Below are 8,038 nucleotides of genomic sequence, written 5' to 3'. Positions count from 1 at the left end.
CGGGCGGCTTCGGAACGGCGCACCCAGAAGCTGCCCTCTCAGAGCCACTGTGGGAGAGCGGCTTCCGGGTGCAGCGTTCAGCGCCCCCCTTACCTTGGCGCTCTAGGCAGCCACCTGAGTGGCCTCTATGATAGCACCAGCCCTGGACGTACTAAAACAAATGACAGTGCTGGCCCATAGGGAAGCCACACTAGCCCACGGGACAGCACTTGCCCATAGAGAAACCATACTTGCCCATTGGGATCCATTCTTACCCAGAGGACAGTAGCTCACCATAGGGTCACTATACCTGCCCATCTAGGACAAGGCAGTGGCCTCTGCGCCCTTGCCAAGGAAACATTGTCAGAGCAAACTCTTTGCCTGTTGGGATAATAATAACACTTCAGTCACTTGTTTTAGACATTTACTGAAGACTTTTGTTGTTGTTGTTCCTGGAGGCTCAGTCTCATCAGCTATGTTCAGCTCCATTGTTTCAATTACATTTTTATTTAATGTTTCTATTTTATTCTTTGCTCTTCGTGGTTTGTTTTGCACTGCTTTTATTGGGACCGGTCAGAAGGCACCTTAAACCATGGCTTTAACCATGGTGGTTAATCCAGAAAGCCCGGCTGTGTTCCGAAGACACCTTAAACTTTTAACCACAGTGATTAAGGCCATAGCTAGACCTAAGATTTATCCCAGGATTGTCCGGGGGTCAAACCTGTTCATCTAAGTGCCACACAGGGCATCCAGCGCTCAGGCAGGGATGAACCCGGGATGATCCTGGGATAAACCTTAGGTCTAGCTACGGCGTAAGGCTTTTTGCTTTAGGCACCATGGTTTAAGATGTCTTCTGAACACAGCCCAGCTTTCTGGTTTAACTTTGTTTTTGTTGTTGTTTATTCGTTCAGTCGCTTCCGACTCTTCGTGACTTCATGGACCAGCCCACGCCAGAGCTTTCTGTCGGCCGTCGCCACCCCCAGCTCCCCCAAGGTCAAGTCTGTCACCTCCAGAATATCATCCATCCATCTTGCCCTTGGTCGGCCCCTCTTCCTTTTGCCTTCCACTTTCCCTAGCATCAGCCTCTTCTCCAGGGTGTCCTGTCTTCTCATTATGCGGCCAAAGTACTTCAGTTTTGCCTTTAATACCACTCCCCCAAGTGAGCAGTCTGGCTTTACTTCCTGGAGTATGGACTGGTTGGATCTTCTTGCAGTCCGAGGCACTCTCAGGATTTTCCTCCAACACCACAGTTCAAAAGCATCTGGATAAAGCCATGGTTTAAGGTGTCTTTTGAATGGGCCACTGAGTTATTTCTGCTACAGATATCACCTTCTTTTAATGATTAAGTGGGATATAAGTCTAAAAAAAGAAAAGGGAAAAGCACATGCAAGCAGCATAGGTGGCATTCTATGGCAGCGATTCTCCAACGGTCGGTCGGGATCCGCTAGTGGGCTCCGTCCCACTCTTAAGTTGGTCTTGGTGCTGCAGCCTACCCAGTATCTCATAGAATCATAGAATAGCAGAGTTTGAAGGGGCCTACAAGGCCATCAGTTTTTATCGGGTTGAGCTTTTATATTGTATTTTATATTATGGTTTTATACTGTTGTTTTATACTTTGAATGGTTTTAATTTTTGTGAACCGCCCAGAGAACTCCGGCTATTGGGCGGTATAGAAATGTAATAAATAAATAAATAAATAAATCGAGTCCAACCCCCTGCTCAATGCAGGAATCCACCTTAAAGCATCCCTGACAGATGGATGTCCAGCTGCCTCTTGAAGGCCTCTTCGTTTGACTGCCCCGTGCCATGGCAGCACCCCCGTTTCCTCACCGCACTGATGCAGCAGTAGTTCCCCACATGCACAGGGGCATTGGTACTTATGGGAGCAGGAGTTGGTTGGAGAGCAAAGCTAGAGCATGAAAAGCAAGTAAGAACGTGAAGAAGGGAAGTTAAAGGTTAGTTAGTTGTATTTTTTTAAAAAAATATATTACATTTTTATACTGCCCAATAGCTGAAGATCTAGGCAGTTTACAAAAATTAAAACCATGAAGAGCATAAAAACAACCAACAATTTAAAAACACGAATGCAAAATATTTTGTATTAGCATTGTAAAATTTTGTTTTGTTAACTGCCTTGAGGAGGGTTCTTTTGGGGGGCCGGGGGGGCCCCCTCAAAAGACAGTATAACAATATTTGAAATAAATAATCAACGTAAAAGCACAGACAGGCTGAGGGAGAGGAAAAGGAGCTCTACTACTTCTTTTCCTTGTTTCTGAAAACTTTCTGTATTAATTTTTAAACCGAGAAATACATATGTCTTACAATTTTCATAACTTTTACTAACAAACCCCCTTCTGCACAGGCCCGGTGCTGCCATAGAGGCAACTCAGGCGGCCGCCTAGAGCACCAAGCAAACGAGGGCGCCGAACAGCATACCCAGAAGCTGCTCTCCTAGAGCGGCTTCCAGGTGTGCTGTTCCAAAGCCGCCGCCCCAGCCGCCGCCCAAACCCAGCGTCCTGGCTCCTTCGAACCCAGGATGCTGGGGTTGGAGGCGGAGGCTTCAGTACAGCACACCAGGAAGCCACTTCCAGGCGTGCCACTTCAAAGCCTCTGCCCCGCCCCCCAACCCCAGCGTCCTGGCTTCAAAGCCAGGAGCAGGAGGGAGTGGGCGGTGAGTGGGCGAGCAAGGGGGGAGCCATAGCGGTGAGTGAGCGAGCAGGGGCAGCGGGGCGAGCGATGGGGGGAGCCGGAGCAGGCAGGGGCGAGCGGGTGGGGGGGAGCAGTGAGTGAGCGAGCGAGCGGGTGGGCAGGTGAGTGAGGGGGCGGTGAGTGAGCGAGCGGAGGCGGCGGCTTCAGAACGCGCCTGCCTAGGGCGCAATATAGTCTGGCGCTGGCCCTGGGGGCCAGACGTAGCCCCAGTGACAGCCGGTGCCGGGAGGCTGCGCCAGACGCTTCATTGCAGGCCCGCTTCAGTTGCACTCCATTAGCTGCCTGGCGCGGGGCTTTGAACGCGGAGCTGCCGCCGCCGCCAAGAGACTGCCAGGGCCGCGGACCTGCGTCCGCCGGGGGGGAGGCAGAGGAGCTGCCCAGGCAGTCACCTTGGCACCCAGCGGGGCCCGCTCGGGCCAGGTGGCCGGGAGCACCTTTCCTGGCGCGCGGGCCGCTCGCACCAGTACGTTCGGGCCATGTAAAAGACCCCCCATCTAATCCAGGTAAAAAGCTCAGCTCATCATATCAACACCCACCGACCCACCCCGGCCGCCTGGCTTTAAGCCTGCGCGCCCCGCTCCTCAGCCAGGTTCTTAAATGGAATGAGCTGCCCCAGATGCACAAATGCAGGACTGGCCATCTGCTGGGACGGCTCCCCCCCCCAACTTTTCTTTTTTTAAAGAGTTAGAGTGACACAAATCCCTGGAAAGGGAAGACCCTGTCAACGAATTCTGGCCAGGATTATTTCCTGCAGGACACGGAATAATGGGCTCAAGTGACAGGAAGCCAGATTCTGGCTGGACAGCAGGAAAAACTTCCTGACTGTTAGAGCAGTACGACAATGGAACCAGTTACCTAGGGAGGTTGTGGGCTCTCCCACACTAGAGGCATTCAAGAGGCAGCTGGACAACCACCTGTCAGGGATGCTTTGAGATGGATTCCTGCACTTAGCGGGGGGGGGGGGGGGTTGGACTCAATGGCCTTAGGGCCCCTTCCAACTCTACTCTTCTAGGGTTCTAAATGGAGCCTCCATCCGCAGAGGCATTGCCATCGTACTGTATCTTCCTTTATACTAATAGCAAGCTCATTCTCCTGAGTGCCCATCCTTAGGTAGCCAAAACAGCAGCACCCATGTGCAAGAGGGGGGTATCGGTGGGCTTGTGGGGGGGGGACAGAAATCCCATTTCTCTGTAGAAAAATGATCCTAAGTGTTGGAGGGTTGGAGGGTTGGGCAGGTTGGATGGCTGGGCAGGATTGGAACATTTGGGGGGGTTGGGGGGGCCTATGGAATGCAGCAGGGGCCTCAGTTCAAAGAGCTGGAGCCAGGGCAGAAGGTGGCATCAAATGTGTCCTGATGCTGAGGGAGATGCACATGAAGATTTTATTTTTTTAATTACCAGAATTTACATTTTACATTAGACAAGCCAAATAATTTCCTATCCAAATAAGCCCAAATAACATTTTCAATTAATTTGCACTCCACTCCCGGAACACCCAAATCAGTTCCCTTAATTTACCCATTATCCCAAATGAATTTCCCACTCAGATGATTGAAATCCTGCTGCAAATCCATTTCCTTTCAATTACTCCCATTTCTTAAGCATCACATGCTTTCTTCCCAAAATTCAGCTCAAAGGAGAACAAAACAGCTGCCCCAAGAGAGGTTTCAGGGCCTGGGGGGCACATGCTTACCTTTGTTGAGGAGTTTTTGGGAAAGAGAGAAGCCTCCGCCCCACGGGACATAAGCAGCACTAGCACTGGACTCCCCACAAACGCTGCGCACACCTTAATGCAGCACCTGCTAGCGGATCTGGGCCCAGTCCCCAAAGTCCGAGGGCTCTCTAACATCCCCCCTTGAAACCTGTAAAAGGGGCTGGCTACCTGGAACCCTGAAGAGGACCACTCCATACTACAACGTTTTGTTACAGCTCTTGCTTGTACCTCTGAAGATCAAATTTGGGGGACACAAAACGGGTTGGGGGGGAGGGCTGTTGTCTTCACCATCTCGTTGTGAGCTTGCCAGAAACAGTTGGCCAGTGGCTAGTGTGGGAAACAAAGGCCAACTCACCCAGCAGCCAGACTGCTCTCCGGATGTCTTTCTCAGGCCCAGCAGAAAGAATGTATGATGGAGCTCAGGCTTTGGTGAACCTCCAAGGGAAGAGAGTTCTCTGGACACCCTTCTATGGGCCTTTCCTGCCCTGAACATGCTGGCTGGGCAGCCAGACATCCATCCTTCTAGGTCACCTGTTGGATGCTAGGGAAGAGAGAGGTCCTCTCAGGGACATGGTGGCCACATCTCAGCAGCAAAGTGGCCCCAGTTGCTCTTCTGCAGCCTACAATGAAATAAACTCCACCACCACAAGGAGGGGGGCAAAGAAGGCGCCAGGACAGCTGCACGGACTCCACGCCAGAGCCTGTGATTTCCCAGCTGGTGTTCCCGGCCTTGCCCCAGCCGCACAACCCCTGGCGTGTGTTTGCAGCCTTGTGTAGAATTTGTGAACTACACCAAGATTTTCTGGAAAGGGCTGGAGGTACGTTCTGCACAGCGCTGGCACAAAGCTGGGCATTTCTCCGGCTGGCTTTTGCTGGGATTTGCAGGCTTTGATGAGGAGGGAAGCAGAGGGGGGGGGTCATGCTCACACACACCCTGGACCCTCTCAGGAGCAACCACGCCAGGGGCACGTGCCACAATGGTGGCTTAGTGGCCCTCATGCCCCCTTGGCGCCCAGCAGCTCTGCTTGAGCATTTGCTGAACGAGGTGGGGGGTGGATTCCTTTCCTTGTGCGCCCCTCCCCCCCCCCCCCCGGCCACGGTGAAAGGCCTTTTTGTGTGCGGGGCGGGGGTGGATTCCAGCCGGCCGCTCCTGGGGAACAGCCAGCCGAGAATGTCTGGAGGCCCATCCTGATGGGCTCTGTCTTTCCCTCCAGCGGCCCCCACCCGCTGCCCAGGATGCCACCCACTCCTCCTATGGCCCTTGGCAGCAGGAAAGCGGTGCCCGGCTGACCGTGCTCCGGCGCCATGCGCCTTCCCGCCAGAGGCCAGGGGCCCTTCCTGAGCCAGTGCAGAACCAGCAAGGGCCCAGGAGACGCGCAGATCTGAGCGGAGGCCGTTTGGGACCCCGCTGCCGAGGTACGTGTTCCACCCCTCCAAGCTTTGGCCTTCCCCACCCTCAGGCATGCCAGTGGGCAACTTTCGCTGCCACCGTCTGCCCGTTCTGAGGCGCCTCCCTTCCCGCCTGGACCCATTCCGGGAACCCTGGAGAGTCCGTGGCTTCACTTGGGCTGACTGGAGCAGAGCTCTGGAAGGAGCCGACGGACGGCACCTCCAGGTGTGAACTAAACGCCCCGAGAGTAGCTCTGAGCATATACTGAGGACATTACCCCCATCGCCACCCTAGAGTGACCACCTGCTCCCTTGAGTCCTGCCAGGTCCTGTCCTTTTAGAAATCGACTATTGAGGGACAGTGTGTAACTTTAGCAGCTACAATTGTGCGTCCCATCCCTCCATGTCTGCGCAAATAAGGAAATGGGAACAAGTTATCAACTTCAGAATTGTCTTTGGCAGACAGGGGTGGGGGGGCAGCACAGGTTATTTTATTTATTTATTTATTTATTTATTTAACTTATATACCGCTCCCATAGCCAGGGCTCTCTGGGCGGTTTACAGAAATTCTAAAATTAAGATTAAAACGAGTATACAAAATTTTAAATCCTAAAACACAGAACACACACACATAAAGCATTAAAAACCATTAAAAAACTAAACATGTGGGTGATTAAGATGTGCCGCCATATGCCTGGGCAAAGATGAAAGTTTTAACCTGGCACTGGAAAGATAGCAGCGTTGGCGCCACTCGAGACTCGTCAGGGAGATCATAGAATCCTAGAATAGCAGAGTTGGAAGGGGCCTACAAGGCCATCGAGTCCAACCCCCTGCTCAATGCAGGAATCCACCTTAAAGCATCCCTGACAGATCATTCCATAGTCTGGGGGCCACCACTGAAAAGGCCCTGTCCCTCGCTGCCACACTCCGAGCCTCTCTCGGAGTAGGCACCTGGAGGAGGACCTTAGATGTTGAGCGTAGTCACCGGATATATTCATGTCGGGAGAAGCGTTCCATCAGGTATTGTGGTCCTTCCTGCCCAAATCCTCCCCCCTCAAAGGTGAGGGCCATGTGCTGCAGCAGCCCCTGTAACCTACAGGTGGTACGAAGCCTCTGCTGGCGAGGTGTCAGCCAGGTTCCCCAACAGCACCAAATTATTGAGGATGGTCAAAACAACAAGGGATTATGAAGAACTCCAAAAAGGCCTTTCCAAACTGGCTGTGGGAATGCGCTTGAAAATAGGAAATGAAGTTCAGTGTAAAATGATGCACGTAGGGGCCAAAAAAACCCCCTCGTGATATCTGTATGCTGATGCGGTCTGAGCCGTGGGCGGCTGATCCACCAGAAGTCTTGGGGTTGTTGTGGACAGATCAGTGTTTGTGTTGGTCCCATGCGTGGCTGCTGTGAGAAAGCAAGTTCCATGTTGGGCATCAAGAGGAAAATAAATCTGCCTGTATCATAACGGCCTTTACACACCTGTAATGTGACCCCACCATGCAGTTCTTAAGGGTGTTGGCCGGTCCCTGGGGCAGCCTGGAGCTGTGTTTCTTGAGCGCTCTGGCAGGGAAGACCCTTGGTTTGGAGACACCCACGACCTGTAGGCGCACTCCCCTTGCTGGGTCCTGGACATCAGGAAAAACTTCCTGACGGTTAGAGCAGTACAACCGTGGAACCAGTTACCTGGGGAGGTCGTGAGCTCTCCCACACTGGAGGCCTTCAAGAGGCAGCTGGACAGCCATCTGTCAGGGATGCTTTAGGGTGGATTCCTGCACTGAGCAGGGGGTTGGACTCGATGGCCTTGCAGGCCCCTTCCAACTTCTATGATCCTTGCATAAGAAGGCGCCTCTTCCTTGACATATGCGGAGTTCCTTGTGTCATTATCAGTTCCCCGTCACCTGTGTGGGGTGGGGTTGAGGGAAGGGTTGGCTTTTGCCACAGGCTGTGGTGTTGCCACCTGGACTCCTGCTAGAAATCCAAGTGTACGGGTCGGCCGGGCCTGGGGGAGGCAGGCGCTCCCTTCCTGTAGCAGGGCCGCTGGGGACCAGGCTGGGCAGGGGTGGGTGCGTACGCTGGCTGCAGCAGGAGGCGAGGGAGCTGGATTAAGGGAGCCGGGTGGAGGCTCCGCTCGGCTGCCTCTCCCTTATTAAGTCTCAGTTTTAATAAGCGTCCAGCCAAGGGTGATGAGGTCAGAAGCTGTGGCTACGTGCAGGGGGTGAAGATCTGTTGAGTAGTGTGTGTGTGGCGGGGG

This window comes from Elgaria multicarinata, chromosome 9, assembly GCF_023053635.1.
Source record: "Elgaria multicarinata webbii isolate HBS135686 ecotype San Diego chromosome 9, rElgMul1.1.pri, whole genome shotgun sequence".
Lineage (NCBI taxonomy): Eukaryota > Metazoa > Chordata > Lepidosauria > Squamata > Anguidae > Elgaria > Elgaria multicarinata.
The sequence above is the reverse complement of the archived record's forward strand: the minus strand, read 5'-3'. Positions refer to the sequence as shown.